Here is an 18,926-nt window from a genome sequence, read left to right as displayed (position 1 = left end):
GTAGGTTACAGTTTGTAGTATGTTTGTATATAGAGTATACTCATATACCTAGTAATTTACAGAAAACGTCATCCTGCCGTGTGTATAATAATATGTATAACGACACCGTGGTAGAAGAGATGACCGAGTCCCGAGAAGTGCAGAGTTGTTGGTTAACGCAATTTGGTGACATATCGAAGTATAATTGCTAATAAGTATGTTAGTATCAAAACAGTACCTATATACTATGTGTAAGTGGAGTATTTAGAAAATTATAAAGACATTTTTAAGGGCCATTGAAATTGGGATTATTGATTAGTTTTACTTTAAATTCAAACAAGTTAAATAATTCAATAAATATGCATAGAAAGTCGAAACACCGTTATTGTTTTCATAAAAAATAAAAGTTGTGTACAACATTTTTTTTTGTACTTTTATAATCAAGCAATCCAATTGTGTACTATTTTTAAGAGAACTCCGCACTCTAATACTATAATCACGTAATTTGCCAATCGATTCTACAATTATGTATATAATGTATAATATAGCTATATAGTATATAGGATCATCATCGGAACAGAAACTCTGGAACCAAAAAGTTGGCCAAGGGGGAGATATAATATAAAATACCCCCCCCCCCCCCAGTAAATACGGCACCGAGTCGAGTGCGTGTTTTTTCGTGTTTACATAATATTATTATTATTGTGAGTATTTATGAAGACGTATCGAACCCTTTCGCCGGGCTCGTGCGAGAATTAAAAAAACGCGCGCACCCATTTATAATATACGTACCTGCGCGTACAAAGAAAATAAATTTACGCGGCAATCAAGATATCAACCGGTCCGAAGGTTGTTGTAACACAACAATAATAACGAGAACACACGCACGTATATTATTATTATTATATGTGTGTGTACTGTGTAATGAATTGGAACCCCGCGGACAAGAAAATGAGATATTTTTCTCTTTGCTTCGTACCATCGGTTTCACTCGTGACAACCGCTAGCGCGCGCGCTTATTTTATTTACGTCGCACGCGTGCCACCGTGTTAATTCGTCTCCAGCTAATCGCCACATTTTCCTCGATTTTGCCGCCGCCGACGTCTAAAAATCTCGTCGTGAAACAATATTATATTTATACATGTTGGCGTAAATACTTAACCACCCATAACCATTACACTAATTGATTGCGACGTATACATTGTTGTAACATAATAATGTTTTATATAGCCCGAGTAGGTAGGTATAGGAATAATATATTTATATATATACGTGTATAATGTATATATGTGTATATATATAAATCTACTACTGCTTTGTCCCCTGCCGAGTTTTATCCCCGATTATTTTTAAAAGATTTTAGGAATTTTTAGTTTTGACTTACTGCTGCAGTACAGACTAAATCCAATTTGCTACTCGAAGGTATAAACCACCCTCAATGTTAAAGATTAAAACATTTTGTCTAGTATAAAAGGTTGTCTTCAAACACACAAAAAAAAAACATCATTGATTTTTGTAACTGAATGTGCTTTAAGCTTTCCTATTCCAACATTATCATACTTTATTTTATAGTCCTGTCCTAGAATAATATGATAATAATGAATATTTGTTGTTCTTAAAATTTACCTCAATATCATATCCTACTTTGGTCCATGGGGAAATAGGGAATTGTTCTGGGCGTAATATAATATAATATAGTGTTCCGCGTAATAAAATATTCTGCAAAGCGGAAGCCGTGCACGCGTGTTCTTCTTGGAAAAATAAAGCTTTTCGACTAATGCAAGTCGCTTCTATTTTTTTTATAGGAGTACCTACTTATACAATATATTATAACGGCGTAATCAAAATAATCGTCTCGCAAACTGTGTTGCTTACTAACCGTAGACACATTCGAGCTGCTCTTCGAAAACCGCGAAGAAGTCTTGGAGATTTTTGGCTGACGCAGAGCAATTACCACAGCTGCGAGGCACGTCGACAACAGTACGCACGCGACCGCAAGACGACGGGTAACGAATCGTATACACGAGGTCTAATGCTCACTCCCCTCTTTCTCTATCACGATTTATACACAAGAAAATACTGGGAAATCCAAGCAAATGCACATAAATCACTCAGCTAGATCCGTTCGCTGGCGTCTTACTATATATGTATGCATGTATGCATGTATTATGTACAGCGGGCAGGAAACGGAAATAAAAAGAAAACGGTCTCGTGCGACGTCTACTCGACACGAACAATATGCGTAGGTAACGGATAAAACACATCTCGTCTCTATGTGCAAATATATTATATTATGTTTGTATATATAATATTAGGTAGTATATTATAATATATATATAGTGTGACACCGTGCACAGCTGATGTCTAACTCCCTCAGATAGGGCGTGGGCCCGAAGATATGGTTTGGGAAGGGATGAAAGTGCCAAGGGCATGAGTGGACAGAGTGACATATCACCTCCTTGGAAAATTATTATATTTTAATAACAATTTCGGTTGTCGATTATTTTTATACCAGTCATATTTAATTATATTATCTACTATATTATTTAAGCTAATTTTTATTAGCAATGATTTCAAAAATTAAAAACAGCAACTCTTCTGTTTTTCTATTTGACTGAAAATATCAAACATAAAATTATAAATTAAATGTTAATTACGGAAGGGGCTAAATAAGGTGTACCGTATAAAATAAGATGTATTTGATACAATTTGCCAGTCAGTACCTGTACATGGACGAGATGGAATGAAGTGCGTCAATGAAAAGGGGAAAATTTTCCGCTGATCTTCACGCCCGCTCGTCATTATAATTAGGTAGCGTACCTATAAGCACTGTAATAGAGTAATAGACTTCTTACACTCACGAATGGTTATACCTTATACGTACTTTTTAAATTAGATTTTACTACATTGTGAACACGAATACGCTAAATCATTAAATTAAATATTAATCTTTTGATTGAGTTCTAAGAACATATTAAATCATTGTTTAAAGTCACGACGACGTATATATGCATCCTTCTACCAAAATATTCAATTATTCAGTTTTTGTTATACAATCGACTACTAAATAGTAAATAATAGATATTAAGTCGGTGTAGCATTATTATATATTATTAACTTTCGTGTATTTGTCAAAACAATACATAATGTCAATATGTCATTGAGAACAACAAGAATTTTCTACACACATTTCTGATACTTATTCTGCCGCATTAAGTCACGTCTATATTCTGTACACAAAGGTAATTGTATTAAAGAGGTAAATATAATAATATTAAGTTATTTAAAGTGTATTTCGTATTTTCGTCGACAACGTCCTTAATCCTTATTATAATGTAATACAATGTGCAGTAGCTAAACTAGAAATATAATACTTATATTACGACACTCCTGCTACCTATTTATAAGGTATATAATAACGTCTGTTTTTCATATATACATACTATGTAGTGACGACGATTTCCCACTCGTTTGTATATTCCCGTGGCGGTCATAAAGGGTGTTTCAAATTTCGTGTGACAAAAACTGTGAGGATTATTATACACGTAAATTCCTTATAATGCGTAACGTCCACCAATATTGTTACACAGGCTGTACTAACCCTACTGTAATCTGCAGTACATTGACGCACGCAATCTTACCGTATCTACGGACATTTTTTTATCGAAATATTTAATAATATTTCCCGTCATAAATTGCATACTGTTAAACAGATTAACTTACAGATAATTCGGTTGATCGGTTTATATGAGGACAATATTGAATATGATACGAAAATATGTATTTTCGGGCCGTTCCGACAATATATTATAGTATAGTATTTTGGTACATGGTATAGTTAATATTTTTATGAATTATGGGCTACCCGGTCAGGTTAAGTAATATATGTGCGATAGGTACCTATAGGTTAGGTATAGGTGAATCAAATATTGGCACGAGTGCACGACACACGTTGGCTTTATCATAACATAAGGCTGATGAAGAAATAATATAAATTGCTTAAATATTATTTCAAACATATACACCCATATGTATTACAAACCGTAGATCCATCATCTATGTATCGTAAGATTTGTGTAATCAGTGTATGTACGACAATCAAAGTTATAAATTTAAACAAACGTCGGTTTAAATTAAGCAACTATTATTTCACACAGACACAACAAATATATTTTTTTAATCTTAGTTATACACACGCCACGAGGTCGAAGAATTTAGAACTCTGTACAGAATATTATAAATAATAAGACCGATATAGAACGTAAAATAAATAGTTTCTGTTTAATTTTCGGATGAGTTTTTTTTTATCTTTTCAATCTGAAACGATAAATCTTTCCTTTAAATAATAACAAAACTTAATTTTATATGTTTTGATACTTAGTCCGACGTGACATTAATAATGCGAGACTAAAACTACTAAAGCCATTAAAAAAACTTGCCTTCGTGGTTTCGTGTTATAATTTAACTTTGTAATGTAATTAATTTTGTGTCAACGAAAAATCTTCATCATATTTCATAACGTCCTTTATTATATTATATACACTCGTACATCGATATGCGTTGTGCTAGTTATTTCATGAGTAATTGTGCACGCGATCATATTTTGATGAAGCTACATTCACCACCTTTCGCAAAAAATAAATGAGTAACAAAATTACATTTTATACAAGTCTCATTGTCACAGGTACCTTTGTCTATAACGACAAACAATGACGGAAAAAATATCAGTTTACCGAGAAAAAACTTTAGACAGTAAGTTTTGTTCGTTTTGTTACCGTATAATAATAAAAAAAAAATAAACAAATAAACAACAAACGAAAAAGTGTACGGGCCTTAACTTTTCATTGTCGTAGGCACCAACTTCCAGGTATATACCGCATATTATTATAACGACTGTGTCGGCTGTGATGGTTATAGGCATGAAGTCATTAGTGCGCTGTCGTCGTCGTTTGCTCAAACTCATTTTCACAGCGTTCAAGTAAACCTACCTACTTACCTGCCCGCGAACCTATAATAATTCAACCGGGCAACGAGTTTTCCTATATACATATTGGTACCTACGAGACACTTTAACAGTATCATTATTATTATTATTATTATTATTATAGGAAGAATCTTTTCTGTATAGGAACGCTCTCGCCCCCGTGCAGTGTGCATCGCGTATTAAAAAATATTATATATTTATACGCGTTTGTAGCCGACTGCGATACCATCGCACGATTGTATGTGTGTGTTGGCAGGGTGCTATATATGCTGATGATGCTGCCGCTGTACCGGGTTACGAGAGCCAATAATATTAGTAGATATAATATAAAACAAACCGGGAGAAAGATTTTAATCGTCTCCCGTGTTTTTCTCCGCACGTACCTACCAATGTATATTATAGTATATTATTGTAATACACATAGAGACTTATATACCTACACACACGCACAATCGCCCTTTGTGACGTTCGAACGCATATTATAAATATTAACGCTGTACGCACTTGCGCGGCGGCGCGGCCGAGTCTTAAATCATGACGCCGCCGACGCCGCAGCCGCCAAGTGTCATCGCGCCAGTTTTGTTTTGTTTTTTCTTACATTTTTTTCCCCGACGGTAGCCTGTTCTCTACCAAACAAACGGCTTTCATCACAATGCCCCACGGAACGACTTTTTTTTACTCAGATTCCCCTCGACCATCTCTCTCTTACTCTACCGCCGCCGCCGTTTTTGCCTCCACGTCCCAATATATACCTACGACAATTACGAAAACCAATATTTATATACCTACCTACCAGTAACTTCAATAGTATATTATATAGGTGTATGACAATATTATATTTTAATAACGAGCGACGGTATCGAGGCCGACCGGCACCACATCTCATCCGCGCTAGACTTAAGACGATATTCCACGCGACCATGTTAGCCACGGCCACGGCTATAGATAGTATGGTTGCCCATTCTCATACTTGAAAAGTGTCTACCGAAATGAATCTCTGTAATCAGTATTAAAGTTAAATTAAATAGCTGGAAACTTAAGCACTAGCGCTTATATGGCATAGTGGCTATCACGGAACTACAATTTACATTTGAAAGGTAATTGCATTTAGAGTCACTACAACAAATAAGCGCTAGAACGTAAGTTTCCAGCTGTTTAATACTGATACTGGAGATTCATTTCGGTAGACACTTTTCTAGATTCGTTGGGCAACCCATACTATCTTTAATCGTGCCCGCGGCACATGTTAAGTACCTATAGGTACAAAAAATAAAATTTAATGCGTAAAGACGATAAAATACAAAAACAAATACAACATTTTCATTCGTCGTTGTTGATTGTTATACGTACTTAAACGGAAAGGATTTACGCGACGCGAGTTCAATCACCGGACGTAATAATGTAATATACCGCGAAAATCGTACACCAGCCGCAGCTATAGAATTTAATTTGCCGATTGCTAGTACTGTAGACTAGAAAATATTAATTTTCAGCACGACTTGACCAGTACCTATGTTTTTAACAGAATCGGAGCAAAATTATCGATAGCGGTAATACGTGACTGCGGAAGGGCCAACCGACGTGCGGTTCTTGTCGTTTCCGCTATATTATATACCTAGCTATAAAAAAATAATATACACATTTTTTTTATTATGATTCTGACCAAAGAATTAACGAATCTCAATATTTAGAATTATTTGAAATACACATAGACCCACCAAAATGTTCGAGAATTTCAAAAATGTAACGCTAGGTATTTGTATAATATAATGTATATATTGCTATATTGTAATTAATTGATGAGAGCAGTTTCAACTGTATTCGCAATATAATAATAAAGAAAAAATCTAAATAAGCGTCTTAGAGGCGTATGCAATTGTCTCTATTGAGTATTGACTATTCTTATATGGAACCTATAATAATATTATAATAGTATAATAATTTAATATGGGTAACTGATGTGCATCTAACTACCTTTACTAGCTGGCCCCGGCACATAGATAATCCACAAAAAACGGTCAGCGCGTTTCGTCTCGTTTAAGACTAGTATCACCGAAATTAAATTTTATTGCGCTCTTGTTACATACTTGATTAGTGACTATCATAAGAGGGTATCTTGAAAATAATTACTTAAATCTAATTCGTGGACTGATATTCATCGAATTGCACAACGCTTATAAGTTATAATAATATAATGCGCTTACCTACTCATGGACGCGACAATCATCGTAATTCGGATGACGGATGATGGTGATGACTTTCGTTGTCATGAGAATGATCATTGATGACTAACAAAAAATATCGTGGTTACCCACTGGCCATGTATATGCCTTAACCGAGCTTACCACGTGTTTACAGCCCATATTGTGGAATTCGTGTTTGAAAAGTTGTCTCGAAGACATTCATAGAGATTCCAAACATGCGCGGTCCAACCCCGTAAACACGGCCTGGGTGACCGTTGACCATATTGTTTACGGTATACTCACGGTGAGCGGATAACGACAAGATTTTCTATCGGTTAAACGTTCATTGCAGTATTTTTCTCCCCGTCCCCGTTCGATTACAACGTTTTTGTGATTTTTTTCCTTTTCTATACACGTCCACGAGCACGTTGTGCAATGCTATGAAATTTAGTCCGTGAATTTCGATCTATAACCAACCATTTTTGTGTCAAATCATGTAGTGTTGAGCTGCAGTTGCCAAACGAGTCTTGATCACCTCCGGCCCGACGACACGTGCCACCCGTTTCCCGAAGATTACGCGCCACGCGATGTGTCAAGATAAGATATTATACTTAGTCACCTACATTATTCACAGGAATTTCTTGTAAATAGGACTAGACATCATCTTACGTCTCTACTACGGTAATTAGAATTTATTGTATTTAATATTTAAATATTACAATATGGGTAAGTTTGGAAAATCCGAGGAAATAATCTTGGTAAAATAACCGTTTAATTGCATGTCAATTGTACACCTATATTATTGTACTAGAACATTTAAATATCAAGAATTAATTTTACATGTCAGTGATACATTGAAATTTAGTGTAATGTAACTAGAATGCGCAAGTATTATCGGGTAGTATATTACTAAATACTTATATTATTTGGTTTGTTATGCAGCAGATCTAAAATTATCGGTATTCTTATGAACACCAATTAATGATGTTTGAGAATGATTATTGCTGCCCAAATGTATCCACCATATTATACATTATACATTATACATTGTACACATGTGCGAAAAACTCCACAATGACTACAACATATTCCGTGAAATATTTATCATATTATCATATTACCTATGTACTACTTGTATTTATTAATTTAAATATGATAAGACGATAAATACATGCTACAACTATCGGTTACCTATAATATTATACATACTAATACATTTTATATTATTGATTAATTACAAAATATGAGATAATATGATATTATGATTCAAAACGAATACATAATTTCCAAATATTTTTTTTTTCAAAATAGTATATACCAATCAACAACATGTTATCCACTGAAAAAATGCATAGTAATATAATTTTATAATATTATTATTTTTGCGCTTACGAGCTTATATGGAGTTAAATGTCGTATAATATTATTAGGTTTACAGATGAATTTAATCAAAATCGGGAATATTATTTTTAGTTTTCCGAATTAGTCCTTCTCGCGCACCTCTTGCGAAACTTTTTATTAGCCATCCTGGATTATTGGTGTACGCAATATAATATTAAATTCTAAAATCTACATAACTATACTAGTATACTACATAATAGGTACACTATATAGTACAGTTAAAAGTATATGTTTAAACGTTATGCACCTATTATGTACAACTATATAGGTACCTAACCTATATAGTATAAATTATATTATACAGTATACACAAATACATACGATATTCATAATATATTTATATATATTATTGCAATAATAATTTGTTTGTTACCTGATGTAATTTTATCGATCGTTTTTTACGACTTGTTTCGTTTCAATTTATTATTGTAATGATTTTTTAGTGTTTCGCGAGGGTGTATACTGTATAATGTATATTATAATAAATTAAACGTAAAAGCTAATGCATTTTTACATTTTTTTTCTAACAAATCTCGATTTAAGTATTTTTTTTCAAATCTCGCTTTGTTCAAATGTTATTTTAAACCCACGCAGAATTAAATTAAAACAACAATGGCTCCGACTAGGGCAAACATGTTGTCGCTGCCGTTAAATTTAACATTTGTAATTCAAATCAAAATCAGACGGTTTTAAAACAACAACACTGTTTAGTTTTATTCTCTCAATAATAGCGTATTTTTTTAATTGTTTTAATTATATTTACTAGCATTAAAACAAACAACGATTTTCATGCACCCAGATGACAGATTATGATGATTGCGTTATTTCGTAAAGTTACAGTGAAATTAAAGGGGGGGGGGAATATTTGAACCTAGTACCTATAATCAATAAATAACTATATAATTATAATATATAATATTAAATAGGTAACAAAATAATCGTTAATCTTTTTTTTCCCCAATGAAGACATTTCTATGTGCCGTATGAAACATATTCCAAATAGAATTTCGAATAACTCGACTAAACGTAAATAGAAAATTGTAATTTGTTTGGTTAGTATAGATAAATATGTTATGCATATTATAATATCATACAAACAGTTTATCATTATAGGAAGCTTTAAATACAATCTTAGGGTATGTATCCGTTAACCGGATTAACTATATCCGACGTAACTAGGGAACCCAATGCACACAACTTACTGCACGCGACATACCTACCTATATATTAAGATTCCAAACAATAATTTACGTGTGAAAAGTACCGAGTGGTCGGCATCGGCCATCGGAAGACGATACTACAAAGGTGTAAAATTAACCACTCGGATGATGTGCATGTATGTATTATACACACAATAAAGTATATACGATGTACATATATATATATATGCACAGTGCACACGATGACGTTAGGTTATAAAGAGAAATCGCTCTCGCATCTGACACGTGTTGATTAATATTTAACATTCATCATGATATTACAAAATATATAATAACATTATAATATATTATGTAGGTACATTTTGTTTTAATTCCCATTTCGTTTGCGCAGTAAATGACCAATAAAAATAATAATTTATGTATACTTAACCCGTTCGGATTTAATGAAAAACGTAATAAATCTCAGCATCCGAATATATTGTTGCTATTATTTATTATAGTGAACTCAGGATGTAGAACGAATAAAGCAGATTATATGACGATAAAATACACGTTATGCAAATATTATTTTTATCAGTGCAAACATTCATGTGTACATCACAATATTTCTAAACATGTCTATTGTAAATATTGTAATATTGGTCATTCGACTGTATAACTATGTCGTTACAAACTACACGTCTACACGGTATGGATTTCACTCTTCGTATATGTAAATCACGGGAAATTCGATCACCGACCTTTCTCATTAACTTAGCTTTCATTCGAAAAAAAATTATTTATTTTCAATATCGTAATTTTAGCTACGCTGTAGCATCCAGTTGATAAAAAAATTCATTATAATGACGACGTATTTAATTTCATTATATTATAATAAGTGAGTGTATATATAAGGCTTCAAATGTTGTTTTAATAGAGAAATAATATTGAGACGACTAAAATATGATCTATCTTAACCCATATCGCACTCAAGAGATTTAATTTTGATCGTATTATCATGAATGTAAAACATTACTTCGATCACTATAATAATCGGTAGTACCTATAATATTATATAAGTAGCAGGTACCGTTAAAATAGTGCATATTTTTTAAACATTGCATTTGAAATAATTCCTTTACCTTGTATTTGATTATTAGGTCTGTCAAATAATAATTTATATGTATAACAAACTTAAAATAATTTTTTACTTTTATTGATATCATATTGTGATCAAAATAAAAAATTATATAGGTACAATGGTGTTTTGTTTATATGTTATATATATATATATATATATATATATAATACTTACAACAATTGTTATGGTATAGTAATAATTGTAGATAAAAAGTTTTATAAATTTAATATTACAGAAATGACAGACATTACCTACCCAAGAACCGTTATTATATATAACGTGAACACTGAACTGGAATGATGCAATTTAAAATATCAGTGTACCTGTATAGAAAGATACAAATATTTTCATTCTGTGTATCACTCTATTATTATAAAACCTATTGAGAAAAATATGATGTACGAGATCATTTATTCAAAATAACAATCATTTCATCATACAACACAGTAAGTCAAACCAAAATAATAAAAACATTGTCGTATTATTATAATAGTTTAAAAAAAACGTAGTAGATGAACTGTAAATAATATGAAAATTTAAAAATTACGTCTACCTTAAGTCTAAGTATATAATATAGAAAACTGCAATTGTACTCGAAAACGATTAACTCTGATAAATACATATAACATCCATCAGCACCAATAGGGGTTTAAAGAGAGAGAGAAAAACATAAAATATAATTCAATAATTCACATTTACGACAGCCAAAAACTATCCACCCTGTTGAACACGTGCAGTTTTCGTGAACTACTGTTCCAATAATTTTTTTTTTTGTTATTTAAAATAATATAATATATTATATTCTAAAGAATTTATGGTACATGTGTTAACCATGAAAACCACCCCAGTGAATTGTCGACAGACGACAATTGATCAGAAACATCATTGTTAGATTAATGAGTGGCTGTGTTATATATATATGCGTACCTACGAACGTTTTTTTTTTTATATATAATAGTTACAATTCTACTACAATAAAAAAAAGAGAATTTCCCTTCAACAGTTCAAACGATTTACCTATGTATATACGTCGAACACGGCCAGCCCACTGCGGCGATTACCATTGTAAAGCATTTAACCGACAATCGTTTCGTTTCATTTTTTTTTTCAGTGTGTACTACGCGTTTTTGTTCGATTCACGCAGAAAAATGATTTTTCGAATCCGGGCGCGACGTTCTTACATTACAATAACGTACCCACCGCATGGGTCGGACACATGGCAAATTACGAAATATCCTATGCACGCGTTATTATTCGACACAAAACCTCAGTGTGTAAGCGACATGCTCGCCGACTGTGCAACATTTATGGACTATATACTGCGTGCCTGCGTCCATATTATTATAATATACACCGCGCGCGTATAATATAATATAACACAATAATGGTCGGTACACGGTCACGTATAATATAACACTGACGTTTTAAAAGTAAGTGCATTTAAAACCGCCCGTCGTGATGATAATGTCGTCAAAATGGTTCGATTTTCAGCACAATTTGTTTTAATGTTGGCGCGAACTATATGCGTTGAGTTTATATTGTTGTCGAGTCGGCTGCTGAATATTTTTCAAAGACTTAAGATTATGCCAATATGTGTCATTGTGGTCACTGGTGTAAAAGGGGGGGGGGCGTTAAGGAGGGTTTAGTCACCCCTATAAATAAGATATTGTATACAATTTAGTGTTAAGATTTTAATCATAATTTATTTTTATTTCTGATTTTATTATGCTTTGCATTTATTATTGTAAAAATACAAAAAATATAGGTATCTACATTCATTATCAATAATAATAATTATTGTCAATTGATATGTTTTATAATTTAATATATGATTACCGATTACTTTGTGATAAGTATTGATAAAAACCGGAAAAGAGATGTGGACAAAGAATATGGCTTTACACTAAATTCTATAGAATAAGTTAGGCTCAAGTTATATTTTCAGAACTTATTTAAGTCTATATTCGAAGTAAAAGCTTTTTAATGCGTATATTAGTTGCTTCATAGGCGTAATCACAGGGTAGCCAGGGGTAGCAATTGTTACCCCGTGATTTTTATTTTGGTAGCGAATAAATAGCTACAGTACTTTACGAGAAATTTGTAAGAAAATATGAATTAATTCTTTTATTTAAACTGTTTTCCATAAAAATATGTTAAATTGCCCAACCTTTTAATATAGCTAAATAATAATTGATTAAGAAATGAAAATAATTATATGGAAGGTGGATATAATTAAGTGTTTTGAACACTTCCTTGACAATTAAATTGTGAGATTTATGATACTATATATTTCTACCTAATGGCTAATAATGATGAACAGTTGACTAAGACTTATCGATCCACCGACTACAACCAGGCTTCATTAGACCACATGCAATTTAATTAAAATTTTTAAATATTATTCAAGATGCTGTGTTGTTACGCCATGCACGATGTTACTCCAAATGACGCTGGGTTGCTTTATTAGTAAAGTTATCGACACACATAGTACATATAGGTATCTCAGACTATATCTCTAAAGTCACCGTATCAAAGACATAAACCAATACAAAATATATGTGAGTGTGCCTGTATGTGTAAGAGTAACATGCAGAGTGTAACAGGAAGACCTGACAGATGAAAAAACTATTGTTCTAACTTCTAATCAATATTTTTAAATTTTTCTTTTATATATAATTAATAGTCACTTACGTTACACGTATAATATAAAAAACAATTTCATTTTTTAATACTGAAAATAAAAGATTTAAAATTGATTCAAATTTTTTTGGAAAATTTCAAACTAACCAATTTTAGATCTGATTATAAGAACAATTTTTTTAGTAAAAATATTTATTTAAGTCAAATAGTTTATTTTTTAGAAATTTTTAAAATATCAATAATTTTTTAAGTAACTAAATTAATTTAGAAGGTAATAATTTTTTTTTTAATTTTATTTTTGGGAATTTCTTGACTGAGCTAGTATATTTCTTAAATTATTTATTATTCATATAACTTTCACAATATTGTTGTCAAAAATTTAAGCAGCATCTTTCTTTTTTTCAGGTCTTCCTGTTGGCTGTTACACTCTGTATACCTATTATAATTTATATTATATATATTATTTATCTACGTGCTAAAACCACATTTATTCGGCTCCTTTATTGGTTTTTAATGTTCGACCTGACGCGGTAAATGACAAAAACAGGATTTTCAGACGAGCACTAAAGTATAAAATATATTATAAGACGATTATATTGTAGCTTAACTCAGCAAACACGCACCGAAATGGCAAAATGACGCCACGGAAATGTTTAAGAATATATTAGCACTTTTTTACAATACCATTATTAAAATGTATATAGATTGTACATACATATAATAGTGTGTTCAACAAATAGTCATACTTAAATTTATTACTAGAACGATCGAATGATGTATGACCAAGACATATATACTAATACTATTATACTATATTGGCTCTTGAAAAAGTTTCTGAATGCTGAAATACATACAAAATTAATTTAAATTCAGCTTTGAATCCGTAACGATCACTTTACCTTAATAATATAGAAAACGGTGTTTGACACCTTACAGCCACAAAATGTCAGGAAAATTTCCAAGTTAAATGAGGGAATGCGCAAATTATAAACTTAATTATTCTCGTGTCAATCCAAATGAAAACACGAGCATGGTGGAACTAAAAACAATGTTCATGCAATATACGATAAGTAAAACTTGTTGGAAAATAAATTAAGAATTCAAAAATGATAAATATATAAAAATGTCTCTGCATTACAAAAATAATGCAAATTCTGTAAAGTATAAAAAGAAATTCATTAAACTTTGAAATACCCCGACAATAGCTATGTTAGAATTGTATTTATGTTGTGTTTAATTTTTTATAGTTCATCATAATAATATAGAGTCTTGAGTTACACAATATTGAACCGGCAGTTTTTCGTACGAAAAAGTATATTTACGTATATTAACCTATACAAGTCGTTATTGTTAAATAATGTATTTTAACGACCTAAAATCTACGATTAATAAAACATTAGAAATATCGTACACGGTGATAACATTGAATCAATTACATGTTGCAATTATTCACAGATGAAAAATAAAATAATATTATTTTATAAAATCTCTTGGGTATTAAAAAGCAAACGCTTCAAAAAGTCATTCAGTGCAGTAAACGAGTACCTACCTATATTATGTTAAAAAAGAAAATTGAGAATATATACCATTTAATTATTGTTTTCTAGGTGTATTATAATATAGTATACTGTAACGCATAGGCAGGTATCTAACAATTGAGGGGTTGCGAACTACCGGGTCTGGGTAAACTGGTTTTTTTTTGTATAAATAATGGCTTTATTGTTTTTAATGACTTTATTTAGAACAAAACCGGAATGGCGGCGGCACCGTACATTTCACCTATAATATGTAGGTGCGTTACTAACGAGTATGGACTATGGAGGGAAATATTATAATATAGTTCGTGTTTTTTGAAAACATCACAAACTCACGTGTTCATGTACTTAACATATTCGAAAATTAGCGTGCGCTTATTGTGATTATTATTATTTCCACTCGGCGGCGCCCGGAGAACGTAAGAAATTTGGGGTTGGCCGCCGCCGTACTTGCGGACCATATAATTACCAACCGTTAAACCAAAACGACACAATTATTATAATTACAATATAAACAATACCTTCAACCGAACCGGCAAAAATGGATATAGCCTATTAATTACTATTAGTGATATCGTGTGTGTAGTGTGTGTATGTGTGTACCTATACATGTATATATTACCAATACAATCGTAACTATACACATATCTATATACGAATTCGAAATTTCTAATATATTCATTGACACTGTGCCGTCAAATAATAATAATATTATATACGAACGATTTTGACAACTCCTTGTCCGAGTCAAACTAAATGCCCACACACAATATTATATGTCTTATGCCGAAAATTAATTCGAAATTAAACACGCGATGAGACAATGTATGTCTATTATATTACACGTCACACGACGTGGATAATATGTTTAATACGATAGGCGCGTACCTATATATATATATATAATATATTATTATGTTATTACATATATGTTCCACCGAATTACGACTAAGTACGCAGTCGCAGTCGATCCCATAACTATTATATTATGCATTATTTTAAATTCGCTTTTCGTAGACTGGAAACTAGTTTGAGCTTCGATTTTGCCGGCGGGTATAGTAGGTATATAAAGTGTCCATGGTTCAGCATTGTTTCGGTATTGTCTTATTTCAGCGATGCGACCGCCGAGATAGAGGGTTAAAACCTTTTCGTATTCTCAGACAATTGAGATATTATGTATAAGGAAAAGGTGACCTAGCACATTATATCGATATAACGCATTAACTACTATAGTACTATTATAGCGCCGCATACAGATCGAAATTTTGAACCAAATAACTTTCATAAGCCATAATGCTATATCATTGGTTGAACACAATATTCAAATTGTTTAGGGATTATCACATAATTGTATTTATTGAGCGTATAGTTAGGTACCTAAAATGATTGTATTTTTTCAAAATAAGCTATTTCTTTTATAAAATAAAAATGAACCAGTTAAAGTAGATATTATAATGTAATTTAAATATAATATAATTTTACACTAACCCAAATATATTATAAATTCAAACCACTCAGTTAACGTAATTTTTTAAAACCGTCACAATTCTAATCAAAATCTTATTATTTTAAGTAGATAAAAACATTTAGCGATAATATGGCAGTAACTAGATATTTTATTACGTTAAAGCGAAAGTTTAACAGTTATTACTGCCAACAGAGTTAAAAAATCTAAAATGGGATGAAATTAACGTAAGGCAGTATGCCTTTTAGTCTATAAATCTTATAATAATACTTATAATTTAAAAAAGAAACTATAACAGACTGTGGATTAGACACGCATCACATATAGTCATCGTAACAAATAAGAAAAAAATATAAACTAAAACTAGATTCCAGAGCGACTATATATTATACACAACACACTGACATTATATGATATCGCCAGTTGGTCGAAAAATAATGGTCAGGTAATCTATAATATATGAATATAAACATGAAGCATGAATAACGCTAGAGTGATATGACATTTTCAGAACGCTGACGAGGTTTGAAATATCACACACATGCGCTTCCGAGAAAACGGCGGCGAAAATGTCAAATTACTTACGAAAATATTATATATTTTAAGACGGTATTATAATGGACGGATGTGCAAGGAAAAAAGCTAACAGTCATGATATACTGGAAGTGGAAATCTAAGTGTCAATTACCCCTGAGGGTATGATATTATATCATATACGTATATATAGTATACGGAAGCTGCAGCGAGCGGATACGATGAAAATCCATTACTTACGATCGAACAAGCGGTACAAAACCATATTCGATCCGCGATGATGATAAGCGATAGTTTTCAACAGTGAAAACCCTTGCACACATCGCCCGAAATGGCGAATTTTACCGTCAATAGGTACGCCTATTATTTTGTATACTTCGTTTTGGACAGGGCCAATAATTGCGTTTAATTGTACTCTCGTCTAACAAACGTTTTAATCAAAAGATATATCGGAAGTTGACGACCAAACGAACCCCGGTCAATAATTCTTCAGATGAACTGCTCTGACACGCATACTTTATAGTAGGTATATACCTATGCCTGTCAATCGTGGTTTAATGTACCTGTTTAAGGACATTTGTTTTATCGATTTATTTTCTAAAAAAAATTGGAAGAATGTCATACCGTAGTGGAAGTTTAAAAGAAGGGATGGCGCTTAAAAAAATGTACCTATGACCGGAATCTTGTCTCGATTCTACTCTTATATAGTCGATAGTAAGTATTAATATAGTATGTAGGTGGTAAGTATAAATAATCTGCACTCTTGCGAATCGAGTATTACTACGTGTCGTAATCCCGCCGTCGCCGTGCGAAGTTATCGTCACGATTCCCGCGAGCATATTATATAACATAATTAATAGGTACCTATATTATAATATACCTATTATATCAGATACGCGAATATTGTAATCGTCGGTTATTACCTTAGAACGAGTGTCCCGGTGGGATCGTTCTGGGCCTCCTAGTGCGTCCGACGATGATGGTTACGACTGCGCTACCGAGCTGGTTTCGCTGACGGTTCACAAACATTTACACAAACGCACACGCGGCGGCGAAGGATTTATCGATAGTTTTATGCAATACCTATGTACAATATGTATAATATCACTGGAAGAGACTGGCAGGGACCTTCTCTATCCGGACGATATCGCCGAAACTATCGTGGCAGCGGCGTACGGCATTATCGATTGGGATGTGTGTTGATGGGGAAGGGTGGTCGCGCGCAAAGTATTAAAAGCTACAACAAAACAACACGACGACGACGACGACGACTAACACCGGTGTGTAATGACGACGATCGACCGCGACTTGTGACGTTCGGTGCGGTTAGCGACGTACTGAGTACTGACTGCGCGAAGTGCGACGGCGGCACCGGGTGCGGTGCGAGAGAGAGCGCAGCGGCGGCGGCGGTCATGCATCTATATACTACGCGGCGGCGGGACGAACGTGCACGATGACTGCGCGGAGGACCACTCTATACGGATGTATCGGCGGCCGCCCGGGATTAAACCGGTTTCTTCGCGGTGGTCACACGGACTGGTGCGCGGGCTACCTCCCAAGCCGCGGCGTGTTGTAAAGGCGCCTGCGAGACACAACCGCCGCCGCGGTCTCTCGACTCGACCGACACACACACCAACACTATACGCACAACACACACACACACACACACACACACACACACACACACAAGCAAGCGCGCGGTGCACACAAGTTCGCATCTTCATCTCGCGGCAGCGATGACCGTCGTCGACACTTAATAATATAATAACGTGACGCGACGACCGTACTCGCGCACAGTGGCGACAGCGTAGTGACACGTGTACGTCTACTGTGATAAGACGTCGCCCCCAGAAAAGTCGAAGTTAGTCGAGGGATAGACTAATTTTTCACCCATTGTTATGATAATAATATAATATATTATACAT

General features: G+C 33.1%; 1 protein-coding gene across 1 annotated transcript in view; it reads right to left on the bottom strand.

The window, feature by feature from the left end:
• The window catches only part of LOC100574872, a 77,117-nt gene extending 58,702 nt beyond the window's left edge, over positions 1-18,415 (bottom strand). The window contains exon 1 of the mRNA XM_003241437.4: positions 17,925-18,415. The gene's annotated coding sequence lies outside the window, so the exon portion shown is untranslated. The remainder of the gene's footprint in view (positions 1-17,924) is intronic.
• Between the last annotated feature and the right edge of the window lie 511 nt (positions 18,416-18,926).

This window comes from Acyrthosiphon pisum, chromosome A1, assembly GCF_005508785.2.
Source record: "Acyrthosiphon pisum isolate AL4f chromosome A1, pea_aphid_22Mar2018_4r6ur, whole genome shotgun sequence".
Lineage (NCBI taxonomy): Eukaryota > Metazoa > Arthropoda > Insecta > Hemiptera > Aphididae > Acyrthosiphon > Acyrthosiphon pisum.
The sequence above is the reverse complement of the archived record's forward strand: the minus strand, read 5'-3'. Positions and strand labels throughout refer to the sequence as shown.